We start from the raw sequence: 19,067 nt of genomic DNA, 5'->3' as shown, positions 1-19,067 counted from the left end.
ACCCTCTGTATTGTGATGGATCAGTGTAAGAGTGTCAAGTCTGCTGGCTGTTTCTCTGACCTGAAGAAGAGGCATCATTTCCTCAACACTGGCTTGTCTCATGGTTTGGAGCGCTGCAGTTACCTCGGGATTGGCGTAAATCTTTTTCTCATCCAAGTCCTGCAAATAGAGTCCACTGAGAGACGTCACCCTGCTGAGAGCAACGTAAGCCATACCTGGTTCAAAAATGTTCTTCATTGAAACTACAGCTGTCTGTGTTGTAAGACCCTGAGTTTTGTGAATTGTGCAGGCGAATGCTAGCTTTACAGGAAACTGTCTGCGTACTGCTCCTTTAAACTTCAGACTCTCCTCTGCTCTCTCAATGTAAACAAGATCATCAGATGCTGCATTAGCACTGCGGTTGTGTCTCATAGGCTGCCGGTTGTCCATCCTGAGCCCCAGTTTAATTATGTGTCCATCATTTTCAGATCTCACCACCTTTACCAGTATACCAAAAGCACCGTTGACTAAACCGTTTAGTGTGTCCAAGTTTCTGGTCAGCATGACTCGAGCTCCTTCAGCAACATTCAGAGTGTCAGGTAAATCATTTCGCCCACCTGTAAATGGTTTGTCTCTTCGTTCCATTCTGCCTGTACATTTATCCTTCTGGAAATCGTCTGCATTGATTATTATGATGTTTGAATGAAGCTTCTTCAGGGTATCTATGTTGTGGGATTCCACATTCTTGTTGGTGGCATAAATGTGTAAGACCTCAGTTGGACATTCTTCTGGTGCAGTCACAGCCTGTGACAACAAATCTCTGTCGCACTGAGAAAGTTCATCCGTCTTTTCTTTGACTCTAATCCTGTTCAGCATCTCTGCAAAGGCCACATCATCTTTCTGACGCATGATCTCGGTTAGAGTGATCATCTGAAAATGTTCCTGCCATAGGTCAATCTGTTCTGGATCGTAAACACAGAGAGGTTTAGATTGTCGCACTGGTGGCAGCTGGTAAAAATCTCCAACAGCTAAAACTGACATTCCACCAAAAGGTCTCTGAGTGCCTTTGATTTGTTTCAGTCTTGCATCCACATAAGCAAAAAGGGGTTTTGAAACCATTGAAATCTCATCAATAACAATAATTTCAGCATTCATCAGCTCAGATCTGACTTCATCCAGTTGGTTACCAAGTCCTTGAATGGGTGGTTTCAGACTCCTGGGTAGTTTCAGTAGAGAATGTAACGTAGAGCCACTGATAGAAAAAGCTGCTGTACCGGTAAATGAAGTCAGTAAAACAGTTGGATTTGATATGTCAGCTTCTTCTGCATTAGCAGGCAGTCTGCTCAGGATCTTTGATGCTTCAGAGTGAATACACTTAATCAGATGTGACTTTCCAGTTCCTGCACCACCGTTGATATAGAAGAAAAATGGATCTGGGTTCAAACCACAAACTCGCTGAATACACCAGTCTCTTATGGCATAGAACACGCAGGCCTGCTTCTGGTTCAGATTCTGATACATTACACGTACCACGGCTGGATCTACTGCAGGTTGTTCTCTGACGGCTCTGATCTTTGTTACAGCATCAGACTGACGACTGTAGTCGGGAACATTCTCCTGTTCGTTCTCATCATCAGAATGTCTCTCAGGAAGATTCTCATCACATTGCAGCCTCACAACTTCAGATTCAGGAGCAAGATTACACCATTCATCAATCACAACATCCCTATTTTGTTCAAACTCTTCCAGTGCACTCTCAATATCCTCAGAGTTCTTCTCATACTTGTCTTTATTTCTTTTCACAACCCTTTTCACAGACTCACTGTGGTCTGAACATGGAAGTCGTACAAAACCTGAGTTGTAGAAGGACTGATAGGTTTGGAACCCTTGTGGTTTCAGTTCCTGCTCTGATCTGTGTGGAAGGTAAAGTCTCAACAGTCGACCATAATATTGCTCAGGATCTTTTTCCTGTGAACAGTGGTAATACCTGATTATAGCTGGTTTATCATTCTTTCGCCTTTGTACAAATCCAAGCTGGTTTAGAAGAGGAAGCACATCTTTTCCTTCATTTGGACCACTCACCAACCTGCACAAGGCAGCAAAATCAGCCAGTGACATTTCCTCATATTCTGGGGTCTCAGGTCTGCATTTGTATTTATCACTCAAACTTGTCATCCAAATATTACAACTGTCATGTGTTGTGCTTTCCAGGAAGCTCATGGGGCGACTCATTTTTACTGGGTTATCATCTGTTGGTACAAATACAACACTGCGGGAACATTTTTTCATTTTTAGGCCACAGACTCGAGTCACACACTCCTGTGCGCTGATTTCTCTCTTTTTTGAGTAAGCCTGCATCACAGCTCTCATTTCATCACATTCATTGACGGTGTTCTTATCAGAGTTGTCAATAACTGTCTTCAGGTATTCAGAGAGGCCAGATTCTTTCTTTGTTATATATTTACAGAGGTATTCTATACATGAATAGGCATTCAAAATGAATGAGACATCTAAATTAGAGTTCCAGGCTTCAAGCAGGTCTGGGTTGTAATTGTTGATCCAACACTCATTTGGGTCACGTTTCAGAATCAGAGCTGTTTTCTTGTTTATGTCTTGGAGGCATTGTTCATACTCATTCATTGTCAAGTTGCATCGTGACAGAATCTGCTCTATGGTGAGGGAAGCAGCTTCAGGTTCCTTCAGCAGGTTCAACAAAGGTCTGAGTTTGGCTTTTGCAGCTTCAGTGTCTGAATCCTCATCCTGTCTCACAATCATTGTTCTTGTGGCTGGTGGTTTGGGAAACCCAAATCTACAACCAGAGTTCACACTCTTAAAGCATGTCTTTGTGTGGTTTTTGCTGTGCTTTTGTAGCTCAGTGACTTTTTTGTGCAGTTCAGGTTGTTTTTCTGGATCAGGGAGTTGAGCTGAGATGTATCTGTCCACAAAGTCACAGACAGTTTGGTCATCATCCACATCTGCTTCTACCTTTTCTCGAATCCACAGCAACATGTGTATATGTGGACTACCTCTGTGCTGGAACTCAACTCTGTAAAAGTAATCAATGATCTCACCAAGGGGCTGTGCAGGAGAAAAAAGCAAATCTCTGAACAAAGCCTCAACACGTTTATCAAACATTCGCATGGTGGTTACTGGATTTGATCTTAGAATTTCACACTTTTCTGACCAGTCCAGGGCTTCAAAATCAACCTCTTCACCTTGCTGTCTCTTTATTGCTTGAATCACTTCAGGCCATCTCATCTCAGCAGCAGAGAAAGTGACAAAGAACTGAGGTGTTCCTATTTGGCGAACCATGCTGAATAGATCTCTGGTAGTTTTCTGCCAGTAAGCTGGAGTTCCTCTGAGTGGCTGCATAAATCTGATTGCATCTTTATTTCTTACCAGCTTCTCTACTTCTGTCTTACTTTGTAACATTCCTGATGTGATTTTGCGTCCATCTTTGGTCATAGTTTTACCTTTCCTTAGCTGTATTGTCATGCTGGAATTAGCCAAGTGTATTTCAGTGACAAACTGTGAGAAAAACAGGTAATTTGTGTCTTTAGCAAATCTTGCATCAATGTTGAAAAGCCTTGACTTGAAGTAAGCACTTGGTGTGAGTTTAAGACGTCTCTTTTCATCCAGTGTATTCTGACCAGTAGGAAACTGCACAGGAAATGCCATGGCTTCCAAATGAGGAGTTCTGAAGAAGCTAACAGGATTGTTTCTTTCTGCAGGAGCCACACAATATGTGTTATCAGTGAAACAGAGAATCTCTTCTGAAATGTCTACAGGCTGCAGACAACTTTCTAGAGCAAAACCTCCATTGTTCAAATCACTTTCTGGTTCATCTGGATTTTGTTCCTCTGGTTGTTCATCACAGGATTGCATATTAATATCTTGGTCACTTTGAGACTCACTTTCACACAAAAGGGCATCTTTTTCATAGTTGTCAATTTCCATTAAATCTGCTTCATTATAATCATCACTTGCCATGCTGGCTTCATCACTGCTGTCATCATCAGGTAACGTTGGATCACAAAGCAATGCATCATCTCTGATAACAATATCTGTGTACTGTGGATGAATTTGTTTCAGTTTACGCAGAGCTTGAATGAGTTTAGACCAGGTGACAGTCTGGAACAGCTGATGGCCTTTGTAGCACAGTCGTCTTTTCAGCTTTATCCTCATGATCTGTGATTGGCTTCTGATCCTCGGTAAACTGTCAACTGTTTGTTGGACCTCAGATGGTACACACACCACATTACCACGTATGAGTCTCTGTCTCCCCTTTGGAAGAGGAATAATCTTAGCAAATGGTATGCATTTGGCAATCAGATGTCTCTCCAGAATGTTGAGATCACAAAGTTCAGCTGGAATATCCTGCAGTTCTAAACCATTAACAGCAGCAAGCCTGGGCATGCATCCACTTTTGAGGGAACTGTGACACGTGTGACAGATATACTCTTTTTTTCTCTCAACAGGAAAGCTGCAGTGATCATTACATGCTTCATCACACACATGAACATATTTACCAGTTAGACACTGATGAGCTACAGTCTGGTGTTTTGAGTAATTTTGTCTTTTGCAGATTTTTACCTGATTAGGAAAAGAAGCTTTTAGACAAACAGTACAAACATAAGATGGTGCTGACTTAATGTTTGATCTGAAACGAGATATGGCCTCATTCATTAAAGTGTTCTCTGGATGACACTGTAAAGTCTCAGCTGGTCGATGCATCTGGCGATATTTCCGTTTTATGTTCATTGCACATCTGATATTATGCATCTGTCTGAAAGAAAAACTGTTCCAATATTTTACTCTCATTCGTTCTCTCATATTGTCCTTGTGTTGTTGCTGAAATTGTTTTTCTTCTCCATACCGCTTAGTCATATAAGATCGTTTTTTCTGTTTAAAATCTTCGCTTTTTTTATATAGGTTATATACATATGACCTCATGTAAGCTTTATGTTTCTCTCTGAATCCAGCACAAGTTCTGTATATTCTTCTTATACGCTCTTTCTGCTTATCTCTGAATATGGGAGATTCTCTATACGTTCTTGTTATACGTTCCTTCTGCTTATCTCTGAATATGGGAGATTCTCTATACGTTCTTGTTATACGTTCCTTCTGCTTATCTCTGAATAGGGGATTGTCTCTATATGTCCTTATGACACGTTCTCTTTTTCTCTCTCTAATTTTAGCACTTTCTCTATACATCTTTCTCAAATGTTCTCTGTGTTTCTCCTTATAGGTAGCATTTAATTTATACAGCTCATTTTTGTACAGACTCTTTTTCTGTCTGTGATCAGGATCATTACACTTCTTAGTTGAGTTTTTTTTCTTTGTCTTGAAGCTTTCATCAAACCTGTACATCTGCCTTTCTTTCGTCTTCTGATTTTCCTTTCTCTGTGGTAGCTTTTGTTGGGTCAATAATCTTCTCCTCATTTTTTGCCTTTCATGTTTACTATATTTCAGCAGTTTATCTGAGAGTTCCTCTGTTATCTTAGTTGAACTGGAGGCACTGTTTGAATCATTCTGAGGAACAGAATCTGATGTTACCTGAGTGTCTCTTACAGAAGATGCAGAGGTTTCTATTTCTAAATACTCAGAAGGAAGATGGTTGTTTTCAGTAGCAGCTGTCTCATTTGAATAATCCACTCTGGATGATGTCACTTCAGTCGTTAAAGTGTCTCTCACAGTCTTCTGTGTCTGGTCAGTAGATCTTTGGGAGTTTATTTCATGAACGGCTTCATTTAAAGCTGGTGCTGTAACAGTTGTAGCTGTTGGTCTGTATTCGGTGGTTTGATTAGCATCTCTTTGGTCAGCAGCGTTTTCACTGTGAAACTCGATGGGCTGTAGTTCATAAGTGCAGCTTGGTGCGATGCTGAACATTCTGTACAAACGTTTGATCCTGTCAATCATGTCATTAAGACGTGTGAATTTCAACATAACTGCAGTTCCACCACTTACACTTAGCGACAATGGCATACCAGTAGACTTACGTGGGTGAGGGTCAAAATATGCATATTCACCTGAAGTCAGCCTGCTAACAGCGATGACTGTTCCTCCCATGACTAGCAAAGCATAGCGAACGTCTGAAGCCAAACACTGTAATCCCTGTTCAAGGCTCGGAAAGTGATCTGTACCATCAAATGTGCCGTAATGAGCAAACTGAGACATGTCGACTTGATACTCGTGTCTGCGGCTGGTAACAACTGAGGGAAGTTCATCGCAGGCTAGAAACACACTGTTCACAAACCTCAGTCTGGCATCTGAATAGACGGCATGGCCTTTGTCCAACACACGGTTTAGATCTGCTCTGGTAATAAATTCATCCTCATGTAAGAATGACAGGAAAACCAAACTGTTAGCCATGCATTGCTGATTCCGGTACTTTCCATACCTAGGAGCGGCCTGGCTTCGGGAAGCACAGACGCTACTCACTCGTGGACTTTCACTGTTTGTAACCTGTACATGAGACTGTACTGGAGCGTGTCCATCATGCTGTGTTTGTACAGTTAGCTGGGGTTTAGTCTGGATTACCTGCATAACTTCAGGCTCTGGGACAGACACTGAGGGAACACTTCTCTTTACCACATCTGCATAAGACACTGTGGCTGTCTCTTCATCATGCTGTGTTTGTACAGTTAGCTGGGGTTCAGTCTGGATTAGCTGCATAACTTCAGGCTCTGGGACAGACACTGAGGGAACACCTTTCTTTACCACATCTGCATAAGACACTGTGGCTGTCTGAACACTGCTCTGCACTTCAGTGCTGGGAAAAGTTGAAACACACACCTTTACCTGCTCACTGCTCTGAGAAACATTCAGCTGTTCTTTCTCCTTCTGACGTCTAAGCTTCTGAGACTGAGACCTTTGACCTTTTCTTGGCATTTTGCTGAAGTACAACCTGGAGCTTATATGTGGTTATACACAAATATAAACAAAACTGAACCTTGAAACACAGAAAAACGTATAACTCCTCAAATTACTGTTAAATCTGAGAAATGTACTATTATATATAAAAAGCTGATTTTCTACTCCAAACTCAAAATAAAGGAAATTCAAAGTTCTCTGGAAACAATTTGATCCGTTTTATTGTAGCTCTTTTTGAAACTGTATAATTTTACTTATATTTTTTTAACCAGACTGGTAAATAATTACAACTTCTGTAAAATGATATGCAGAATAAATCTCAACAATCAACAGGCTATATTAAAAGTCTTAGCTCTTAGGGGAGTTTATGTAAATCTTTCAGATATCTAAAATTGAAATCAAATATATGGAGCTTTGGTGGTGTGGTGATAAGATGACTGGTGATGAGGATTCTCCAGCTGGATTTTCTGCAGCAGTCAGGAAACAGGAAGTCCTCAGGCGCTTCTCGATGACAATACTAACTGAATACTTACACTGAGTGACAAAATGGGTTTGTCCTTAAATAATAATACTATAAACTTGCAGTCAAATGTTATAGCCAATGAAACAGACTAACAGACTGGATCTAATTTATTATTTATCTGAATGTATGTATTACAAAATAACCAGATTATCTTATTACAAATAAACTTATAAAAAGGTGATATTTTATACAATTGATCAAAGTAAGCCAAACTAGCAGTCCAAACTAAAGTCTAATGCAAAATTAAAATGACAAATGTAGGGCTGTGTAAGTAGTTTCTACTATAAGTTCTACTGTACTGTAATTCTACTACTGTATATTCAACTTGTAATTTCCAGCAAAATGACTGAATGTGAGAGAGTTTAAAGACAGGAAAGAAAGAGCAGTGAGAGCAGAGATCTCTCAGAATTCTGTAACAGATAGATTGGATTCTGAAAAGGATTTCTGAAAACTTGGATTCTCAAATTAGATAGAGCAGTAGAGATAGAGGGATACAAGATAGAATGGCTTTCAAATTAGATAGAGCAGTAGAGATAGAGGGATACAAGATGGAATGGCTTTCAAATTAGATAGAGCGGTAGAGATAGAGGGATACAAGATAGAATGGCTTTCAAATTAGATAGAGCAGTAGAGATAGAGGGATACAAGATAGAATGGCTTTCAAATTAGATAGAGTTGGGAGAGTGATAGGATAGACAGAATTGCTTATAATGATAGAGAGAGAGAGGATCTTCTGCAGCAGGTCACCTGTAAGACACAAAAGGACTGGAATTAGTCGTATTTCCAATATGCTTGGATTTACCATATTCTTCAGACTATATGGCACACCTAAAATCCTGTCATTTTCTCAAAAATATACAATGTGCCTAGTGTATCGATTCTGGTTATGCTTACTGACCTCAAACGGGATTTCTGTGGTACACAGCGCTCAAAATTCTGTGAAATATTTTAGTAATACTTCGGTAAGCTACAAAGCTGCGCTGCTTGATGTATTGTCAGAGCATTATGGCTACCATAGTCAGGACCCTCGCAGAGTAATTCGTACGGTGCTTCAACATAACATTATGGTGTGTGTACAAGGACCTGGCACGTGCTAAGAGACATGCTTATGAAGCAGATTTCAAACTGATCAACCCATGAAGAGTTTGATGGATTTGTAGATGAGGAATGAACTGAAAAAGTGAGTGTATTGTTCTGTATTTTATGTGTTACAACTGAACAGTGTTGAGAGTTGTTGTGAATGACTTGAATAAAGTTGGACTTATCTGACTGTTTGTTCGGCTTAATCTGCCTTAAAAACAGGCTTGTTTATTGACATTATGCCTTATAATCTCAAAAATACAGTACATGTAGGGCTTTAAATACTAAAGAGTTCTACAGTAAATTATTGGAGTGAACAGAATGACAATGTTTAACAAATGATGGTGGAACTGTTATAAGGACATTTTTACGTTCTATTAAAACAATAAACTAAGTCTAAACTCAAACCAAGACGTGCTGCTACAGTAACTTACTGTAAATATTATATGGTCCAACAAAACCAACACACTGAGGTTAGAGCAGACAGTTTCAGGCCACTCTGTATGAATTTTGGCAAAATGAGAAATTTGGAGACAGCTAGTTTCTACACAGCAGTTTCTACATATTTCAGTCACATTTGGGGCATGTTTGATACACAGCAATAAGCACTACACTAAATCTATAATAAACTTATCATAGCTGATATAAAGGCCTAATTACCATAATTTAGTATGATGATAATTTCTTTGTAGATCATTTCATGATAAAAAGAACAGAAGTGAGTGCTGTATCTGAGCTGTTGCATGTAAGATCTTTGCTGGAGATTCCCACATTTCTTAAACAAACAAACAAACAAACATGACTTTCAGACAGTTCATCTTTTGTAAATTAGGGCAGGATTATTTTCAAAAAACAGCCTTGATAAAAATATCAGGCCACTATAAAATGTCTTATGTTTATGTTTTCATCCCACCTATATTTTGCAAGTCATTATGACAAATTACAAAAAGCAGTTTTTAGGCAGTGATTTAAGGGAAGAAGCTTTTGAAATCCACCATGCCCTACCACCAGTGGTCTCAAACTCTGGTCGTTAAGGCCTGGTGTCCAGAAACTTTTCTATGTGTCCCTGTTGCAACACACCTGAATAACATTAGTAGGTCATTAGCAAAACTCTACAGAACCTGACTGCATGCTGAGGTGGTAATTCAGCCATTTGATTCATGTTATAGCAGCTCATGAGTGAATGAACATGATGCAATGAAAGTACTTTTAGAAGTACATTTTTCCAAACACTTAAATTACTTAAATTTGAACAGTCTTCGGGGATGCCACTTCAACACAGTCAAATTCTATACTCTCACTAATGACCTACAAATGTTATTCAGGTGTTTTGTAACAGGGACACGTGGAAAAGCTTCAGGACACCGGCCCTTGAAGAGTGGAGTTTGAGACCCCTGCCCTATGTGAATATTTAATTGTCCCTAAACTGCTAGTCGTGAGCTGCTCTAATGTGAAACAAACACATATAGTTCTGTAAAGGTTTACAAAGAGATTTCTAAGGATCTGGAGACCCCAGAAAACAGAAACCCTCCCAGACGTTGTAGCTGAACAGGCAAAAACAAGTTGCCTAATAATATCTCAATGATAACCAAGAGCTGTGCTGACTAACTGCACTAAACTGAATCATCTATAGTGAGAGAAAAACACCAGCATTAAAGTCAAACATGGTGCTGTTACTGTGATGTCCCAGAGTTCCTTTACTACTTCAGGACCTACATCAACTCATCAGGTCCTGGGCTTAAGTTTAATCACACTTAGGATCTGAAGCACACAAGCAAGTCCAATTGAATGAATGAAACAAAACACTTGGTGTAAACGAATCAGTCTGGACTTTAATGAAATTAAGATACTTGGTATGACTTGAAAACCCTATCCATCCATCCATCCATCCATCCATCCATCCATCCATTCGCTTCCGCTTATCCTTTTCAGGGGGCACTGGAGCCTATCCCACCTGTCATAGGGCGAGAGGCAGGGTACACCCTGGACAGGTCGCCAGTCTGTCGCAGGGCCAACACACAGGGACAGACAACCATTCGCACTCACATTCATTCGCAGATACACACCTAGTGACAATTTGGATTATTCAATTAACCTATCCCCACAAGCTGCATGTCTTTGGACGGTGGGAGGAAGCCGGAGTACCCGGAGGGAACCCACGCAAACACCGGGAGAACATGCAAACTCCACACAGAAAGACCCCGGCCTGATGTTGGAATTAAACTCAGGACCTTCTTGCTGTGCGGCAACAGTGCTAACCACCGTGGTACTTGGTATGACTTGAAAACCCTATATTGGGCCTTAATTAAGACTTTTTTCTTTTCTTTTTTTGCCTGTCCTGTTTGGATCTAATTAAGACAATTCTGAAATTATAGTGGACCAAAATCAACCAGTGATGTAAACCAGTCATTACCAGTTACTGTAAATGCTTGATGGTAATTGTTGCTATCAGGGCATCCACAGCTGGGTATTAGAGACCAATATGTTTTTACATTAGACCAGGTTGTTCTGGTTCAAAAATGAAATCATCACTTTAAAACTGCTTTTTGTATTTATCCAGGTCATCCTTGTTAGATGATTTGAAACATGTGAAAAAAAGCATAAACAAAATAAATCTGCAAAGAAGAAAGACCTTTCTCAGCACTGTACCGCAGACAAAACCTTTACTTACCAGACTTGCGACGATCAGATCAGTATCCTAGAGAAAGGAAACAACACATCAGATCACTGTTTAATGACTTACACTGTTGAACCTCTTCACACACAATCCAATTTACTGTGACATGAAATAACTAGTAAGATCCTCAATTTCTTCAAGCCTTTATGAACTCACTGTAGTCTAAAGAGGACAAACTTCAGTTACAGAGTCTCACAAGACGATAACATGTGTAATAAAGGCATGCATACTACAGAAGTGCAAAGAAGAGGCACCAATATTTGTTGGTACAGATTATGGCTTTTTAGCTCCATCATTTTCTATCACAAGTCAGTGCTTAATAAAGTGTGGAAAAACCACAACTGTTAGAATCAACGGAAAACCTCATTAGGTTTTAGTTCTGATCTGAATATGTAAATCCTAAAATACATGTCAATTCTGACATGTTATAGTAACAACAGTGGCACGCCATTTTTGCAATTAATTTCTTAAAAATTATAATAAAAAGTCCTTCCATTGTACCTGTTGGCAGGAATCTTTTTGTATTTTGCAATATTTCCCTTTTATATATAATTTTCAAACACATTGTATCAAGCAACTTATTAAGAAACTGATTTAAACTTAGTGTACATAAATTACACACAGGCTTTAACATACACAACATTGCCTACTCACAACTCTGGTTCTCTTAGTCTTTTATTATTGCTTAAATGTTTAACCTACCACTTCTGTTCACTCAGGCAAAAATACTTCTATAGTGGTCTGACTTTAATGTAATACATAAGCAGAATATGAGTGAAGATATAAATCAACAACTGTGGTGCTCTTAAGTGTTTAAGCTACCACTTACACTAACTCACCTAAAATGCGTTCATAGTTATGTCTGCTAGGTAAATCCATAAACAAACGGAGAACATGAACAACTGTATAAAAACAGTTGTTTGTGTTCAAACATAAAAATCAGACACAAATGGCCTGTTAAACTTCAGGGACAGTCAGAGGTCATGTGTGGGGCCTTTGCTGCTACAAGGTATAAATTCTGACCATTTGTTTTTGCCCATCAGTAAATGGTAATGTCACAAAAACCAAACTACGTTAGGTAAGTTGCTAAACATGTTACACAGTGACAATGTCATATTACTGCAGTTACAATTGCTGCTTACTTACCAGCAAAGGCAAAACCGAAGTTCTGTTTCACTCTGTAACAAAAGAACAAAAATACAGAATCAGACAACTGAAATCAGCATCAGAGTCAATACTGCATCACAATCTGTAGTGAAAAAAAAAATCTGTTAAATTCTTTGTTTACAACAGCTTTACTATAAACACCCCATCTTCTCTTTCTGCACCTTATTAAAGATTTCTGTCTTTATTAAGGTGATGTGTCGTTTTATCCATCTGCAATTCCACAGAAATTCCTCATGAACGTAAAGCTCTAATACTTTGGTGCTATTACATAACACAGCAGATACCACAAGCAATGATTTGCTCGCACTGCACACTTGATCAAATGATAACATCACAGTTTCAAAGCGTGCAACAATCACAAATAATACTTGATACTATAAATGCTTGATGGTAGTTCTTCGTATCAGGGCTTCCACAGCTGGGTATTAGAGACCAGCATGTTCTCACATTAGAACAGATAGCTCTGGTTTGGTTTTCTCTGCTTCATACGTGAAATCATCACTTTAAAATGCTTTTTTGTATTTATTCATATCATCCCTGTTAGATGATTTGAAACATGTGACAAAAAAGCATAAACAAAATAAATCTGCAAGGAAGAAAGACTTTTCCCAGCACTGTACCTCAGACAAAATGAACTCACTTTAGTCTAAAGAGGGCAAAATTTAATTGCAGAGTCTCAAATGGCCTTAACATGTGTAATAAAAACAATAATTACTACAGAAATGCTTTGATAAGCCTTTAAAATTAGACATAAATGGCCTATTAAACTTCAGGGACATTTTTAGGGACACTCAGAGATCTAGTGGGGGGGGGCTTTACTGCTTATAAATCCTAAATGTGTTTTTGCCCATGAGCAAATGGCAAGATATCACAAAAAGCCAAACTATTGTATGTAAATTGCTAAAAATGTTACACAATCCCAATTTCATATTGCTTCAGTTACAATCACTGTTTACTTACCAGCAAAGGCAAAACCAAGCTTTATTTCACTCTGTGTAACAAAAGACAAAGAACAAAAATACAGGATCAGAAAACTCAAATCAGCATCAATACTGCATCACTCTCTGTTGTCAAAAAGATTCACTAAACTTCTTTGTTTACTACAGCTGGAATACAAACAACAACTCTCCTCTGTTTTCTTTGGTCTACATCTCATTTAAGATTGCAAAACACTCATACATGAAAAACTGCACGACATATTTTTAAGGCTTTAATATTTGAGGTGGTCTGCATTCAAATTCTACTTCCTAAAATATTACCAACTGCACATAGTATCATAGTAAATATGCTGTAGTTTTAAAATAAATATCTATGTACCATACTAATAATAATATACTGCCATATTTTATTTATGTGAAGGTGGGCTGTTGTTTATTTCATTAATTTCCCACAAAGTGAGAATTTAAACTGTGCTGCAGATTTAGGTTGGCACAAACAAGCCTTTGTTAAACAGTTCTTAAAAATTAAAGTCTACATATTAGGAGTTCTTATTATTCTTGGGCTATGTCCACACGTACACAGGTACTTTTGAAAATGGAGATTTTTCTATGCGTTTGCACCTTTCGTCCACACTTAAACGGCGTTTTCGGTCACTGAAAAACTAAAAACGCTTGCCAGAATATTTTCGAAAACTCCGTTTTTGCATTTATGTGTGGACAGGGAAACGGAGAAAACGCAGCGCCTTTTTTGACGTCACACTGTGCGCCACGTTATTGTTTCGGTGAAATGCATTTCTACAATACGGTTACTGTTAATTGTTCTCTCTGCAGTGTTTAAATGCTTACATATGCGCACACAGTTACTGTCCCCCCACAGATATGACTCGGTTCTGCTTCTATGCCCCATCTTTGTTTACCATTTCCCACCGAGGCTTCTAGACTTCTGATTGGCCAACATTTCTACACGGTTAGGAATATAGCGCCACCTGCTGCTTTGGCATGTTCCTAGCAGCGTTCTCCTTCATTTCTGCATTTATGTGTGGACGGGATTGTTTTTTAAAACAGAAACGGAAAATCTCCGTTTTCAAAAATACCCGTGTATGTGGGGACATAGCCTATGTTTAATCCTCAGTTTCTCCCCCCCTCCTTTGTCTTAATTAACCCACAAGACCTGCACACACGTGACTCTTTTTCTCCCGTGTTCGGTCAGAGGCGGTAAAATGGCTCCTTTGATCTTGCCGACAGCTGACACTGAATCTAAGATGGCGGTTCGTTAAAAACTTTACAGCATAAAGAATGAGGCTGTTTTAACCAACTGATTTGTGAAGAGAACTAACTGCACCTTATGTAACAGACTGACAAACACGAACACACCAAATGTAATTCATAAAACAACACAATAACCGTGGTTTACCGTCAAATCTTCATTTCACACTGGGCTCAAAGGAGCGCTAGGCATTAGCATCGGGTTGTTAGCTCATCAAACACTCCTTTTACATACAAAAATGACAAAGTTTCACTAAGAAAAAGCAACCACTGTGTTACTCTAATATGAGTTATACCTCGGTTGGCTTTATAAATCACTAAAAGAACTCGTTAAATCGCACAAACAGACTATAAACATTTAGGAGAGAAGAGGAGAAGCAGAGCAGCTGCACTCACCCAGAGCGGACTCAGCGAAGTGTGCGGAAAGGCGGATGTCCGGCAGTCAGGTAAAAGATGAGGCGTTCACGGGTAGTAGGAAATTCCAGTATTACACACAATGGGCATTGTAAACATCAAAAATGTAGGTGATTTTAAATATTCTATACAATATTTATTTGCTACAGAAAAAACTCGCAGAACTTTAAATCTATAACTTGAATAAATATTATTAGAAGGCTCTACTCCTGAACACCAACACCAAAGAGCTGAGTTCACCAGACCTGAAAAAAACAAAACAACAGCCAGTCCAGGACAGTCAGTCTGCAAAGATGTTTTAAAGACAAATATATATATATAAACATTATCCATTAAGGATTCCCCTCAAAACAAATGACTATAATTTCCTAACCGTAAGGGCTAGAACGGTCACTGCACCGTTTTGTTCAGAAGAGATGGGGGAATCTTCCAGTGTTAACAATTTATCATTAAAATGTGAATTTTTAGAGATATATGACATGGATGACTTGTTGACTTAGAAGCCACGAATTCCCCAATATGCAAATAGTATGATTAAGCATTAGTAGAAATACTATGTTTTAGCACAAATAGTATAAAAAGCAGAAATACTGTAATTTAGCAGAAATACTATATTAGGCACAAATTCTATGAAAAGCAGAAATAGTATGATTTAGCAGAATAGTAATATATAGAAATAGCATGATTAAGCATAAATACTACATTTAGTAGAAATACTATGTTTTAGCACAAATCCTATAAAAAGCAGAAATACTATAATTTAGCAGAAATACTATATTAAAATTAAAAATGCAAAAGACAATAAATGTCCCTAAGGACCTCTGAAGGTTAAACACAAATCCTATAAAAAGCAGAAATACTATATTAGGCACAAACAGTATAAAAAGCAGAAATACTATAATTTAGCAGAAATACTATGTTAGGCACAAATAGTATAAAAAGCAGAAATACAATTATATAGCAGAAATGCTGTATTTAGAAAGAAAAATATAACATAGTAGAAATAGTATGATTTGGCAGAAATACTATATTTAGCACATATACTGTAACATGACAGAAATTCCTCCAATTAGTAGTAATACTTTAACATAACACAAATGTTATGATTTGGCACAAAAATCATGATTTGGCAAAAATACTATGATTTAGCAGAAATACTATGATTGAGCAGAAGTACTAAGATGTAGTAAAAGTACTTTGATTGAACAGAAATACAATTATGGAGGAGTAATACTTTAAAATGGGAGAAATATTGATACACACACACACATACACAGAGCCTAAAGGGAAGAGTATTTGTGCCATGGAGTGTTAACAAGAATGTGAGGTCCATATTATCAAAAGCTGGTAAAATCATAAAAGTTTGCAGAATTGTAATAAATGATGAATATGAATTACTGGTCTGTGACAGTGTATTAATTTGTAGGGAAAAAAAACATGTTGACCAAGGTGGAATCGAACCCACGATCTTTGGCTTGCAGAGCCGTGTCATTACCAACTGCGCCACTGGGAAAGAGAGCGGCCGCTTTGGAAAAACAGGCTGATGAGGAGTCAGAATTAGATCGCGGTGAGAGGCGAAAAACACCGTTTTTTGGAGTTACAAAACGTTGTGTAACTCAAAAACTAGGTGGACTAGAAGCATAATTCTTCTACTGGCTGAATCAGCGGTGTACTTTGAGTGCGATTTTCATTGCTCTCTGTACATCTATCGCTGAGATATGACGAGAGAGGAAACGGGAGACCTCAGATATGATTGGCTGGCTGGGAAGCCGTGCAGGCTGTGATCTGTATACTTGAATGTCTGAGTCCTCACAGAGGATTGGCTGCCTGGGGACCTGGCAGAAATATATAGAAATAGTATGATTAAGCATAAATTCTATAAAAAGCAGAAATAGTATATTAAGCACAAATCCTATAAAAAGCAGAAATAGTATATTAAGCAGAAATCTTATGAAATAGCAGAAATTGTATGATTTAGCACAATAGTAATAAGTTAAACAGAAAAATTGGAAAAGCAAAATGGAAAGCTGAAAAAATGCTGAACATGCTGAGGGTCCCTCAAATATACTTGTTAAATGAAAAAAATCAGCAAAAAAACCTATAAAAGCCACACAATCACAAATATGTACACATGAGGAAACACACATGCACAGAGAGACACACACACAAGATCCAATTCAGTCAACCAGTCTAAATATACTGAATTTGAAGCTTAGAATGAGGTCATGCCATAAAAAGGCTCTCTCTCTCTCTCTCTCTCTCTGTCACACACACACACACACACACACACACACACACACACACACACAGGGAGAGAGAAGTAAGTTTCTAGGTCAGCCTGGGAGCTGCTGAATTTGAATCCACCAATCAGAGAGGCTGTGCACTTTTTCCCGCCAAAACAGGTGCATCTTTTTACACACGCAGCACGGAGAGGCACAGGATTATTGCAGCCTATTTCTCATAGTGAGGACTCCCCTCAAACAAATGACCATAATTTCCAAACCGTAGGGGCTAGAGCGGTCATTCTTACACCGTTTTGTTCAGAAGAGATGGGGGAATCTTCCAGTGTTAACAATTTATCATTAAAATGTGAATTTTTAGAGATATACGACATGGATGACTTGTTGACTTAGAAGCCACGAATTCCCCCAATATGCAAATTTGAATGCCTGAGGCCACATATATGATTGGCTGCCTGGGAAGCCGTGCAGGCCCTGATTTGTGGATTTGAATTCCTCAGCCCTCAGATATGATTGGCTGGCTTAGAAGCCATGAAGGCCCCAATATGCAAATTTGAATGCCTCAGGACACATATATGATTGGCTGGGAAACCGTGCAGGCCCTGATTTGAAAATTTGAATGTCTAAGTCCTCACAGAGGATTGGCTGCCTGGGGACCTGGCAGAAATATATAGAAATACTATGATTAAGCATAAATACTACATTTAGTAGAAATACTATGTTTTAGCACAAATACTATAAAAAGCAGAAATACTATAATTTAGCAGAAATACTATATTAAGCACAAATCCTATAAAAAGCAGAAATACTATATTAAGCACAAATTCTATAAAAAGCAGAAATACTATATTAAGCATAAATCCTATTAAAAGCAGAAATACTATATTAAGCACAAATCTTATAAAATAGCAGAAACAGTATGATTTAGCACAATAGTAATAAGTTAAACAGAAAAATTGGAAAAGCAAAATGGACAGCTGAAAAAATGCTGAACATGCTGAGGTTCCCTCAAATATACTTGTTAAATGAAAAAATCAGCAAAAAAATGCACAGGGAGAGAGAAGTAAGTTTCTAGGTCAGCCTGGGAGCTGCTGAATTTGAATCCACCAATCAGAGAGCCTGTGTACTTTTTCCCGCCAAAACAGGTGCATCTTTTTACACACGCAGCAGAGAGGCACAGGATTATTGCAGCCTATTTCTCATAGTGAGGACTCCCCTCAAACAAATGACCATTATTTCCTAACCGTAGGGGCTAGAGCGGTCATTCTTACACCGTTTTGTTCAGAAGAGATGGGGGAATCTTCCAGTGTTAACAATTTATCATTAAAATGTGAATTTTTAGAGATATACGACATGGATGACTTGTTGACTTAGAAGCCACAAATTCCCCCAATATGCAAATTTGAATGCCTGAGGCCACATATATGATTGGCTGGCTGGGAAGCCGTGCAGGCCCTGATTTGTGGATTTGAATTCCTCAGCCCTCAGATATGATTGGCTGGCTTAGAAGCCATGAAGGCCCCAATATGCAAATTTGAATGCCTCAGGACACATATATGATTGGCTGGGAAACCGTGCAGGCCCTGATTTGAAAATTTGAATGTCTAAGTCCTCACAGAGGATTGGCTGCCTGGGGACCTGGCAGAAATATATAGAAATACTATGATTAAGCATAAATACTACATTTAGTAGAAATACTATGTTTTAGCACAAATAGTATAAAAAGCAGAAATATTATAATTTAGCAGAAATACTATATTAGGCACAAATCCTATAAAAAGCAGAAATAGTATGATTAAGCATAAATACTACATTTAGTAGAAATACTATGTTTTAGCACAAATAGTATAAAAAGCAGAAATATTATAATTTAGCACAAATAGTATAAAAAGCAGAAATATTATAATTTA

General features: G+C 38.4%; 1 long non-coding RNA gene across 1 annotated transcript; it reads right to left on the bottom strand.

The window, feature by feature from the left end:
* Positions 1-7,467: 7,467 nt before the first annotated feature.
* Positions 7,468-15,172, bottom strand: LOC145419642 (uncharacterized). Its single transcript, XR_013900953.1, has 5 exons — positions 14,900-15,172; positions 13,260-13,290; positions 12,279-12,310; positions 11,127-11,153; positions 7,468-8,122 (listed from the first exon to the last, which is right to left on the bottom strand). It is a non-coding gene; the product is annotated as an uncharacterized LOC145419642 (long non-coding RNA).
* Between the last annotated feature and the right edge of the window lie 3,895 nt (positions 15,173-19,067).

The sequence above is a fragment of the Astatotilapia calliptera genome, chromosome 13 (genome assembly GCF_964374335.1).
Source record: "Astatotilapia calliptera chromosome 13, fAstCal68.1, whole genome shotgun sequence".
Lineage (NCBI taxonomy): Eukaryota > Metazoa > Chordata > Actinopteri > Cichliformes > Cichlidae > Astatotilapia > Astatotilapia calliptera.
The sequence above is the reverse complement of the archived record's forward strand: the minus strand, read 5'-3'. Positions and strand labels throughout refer to the sequence as shown.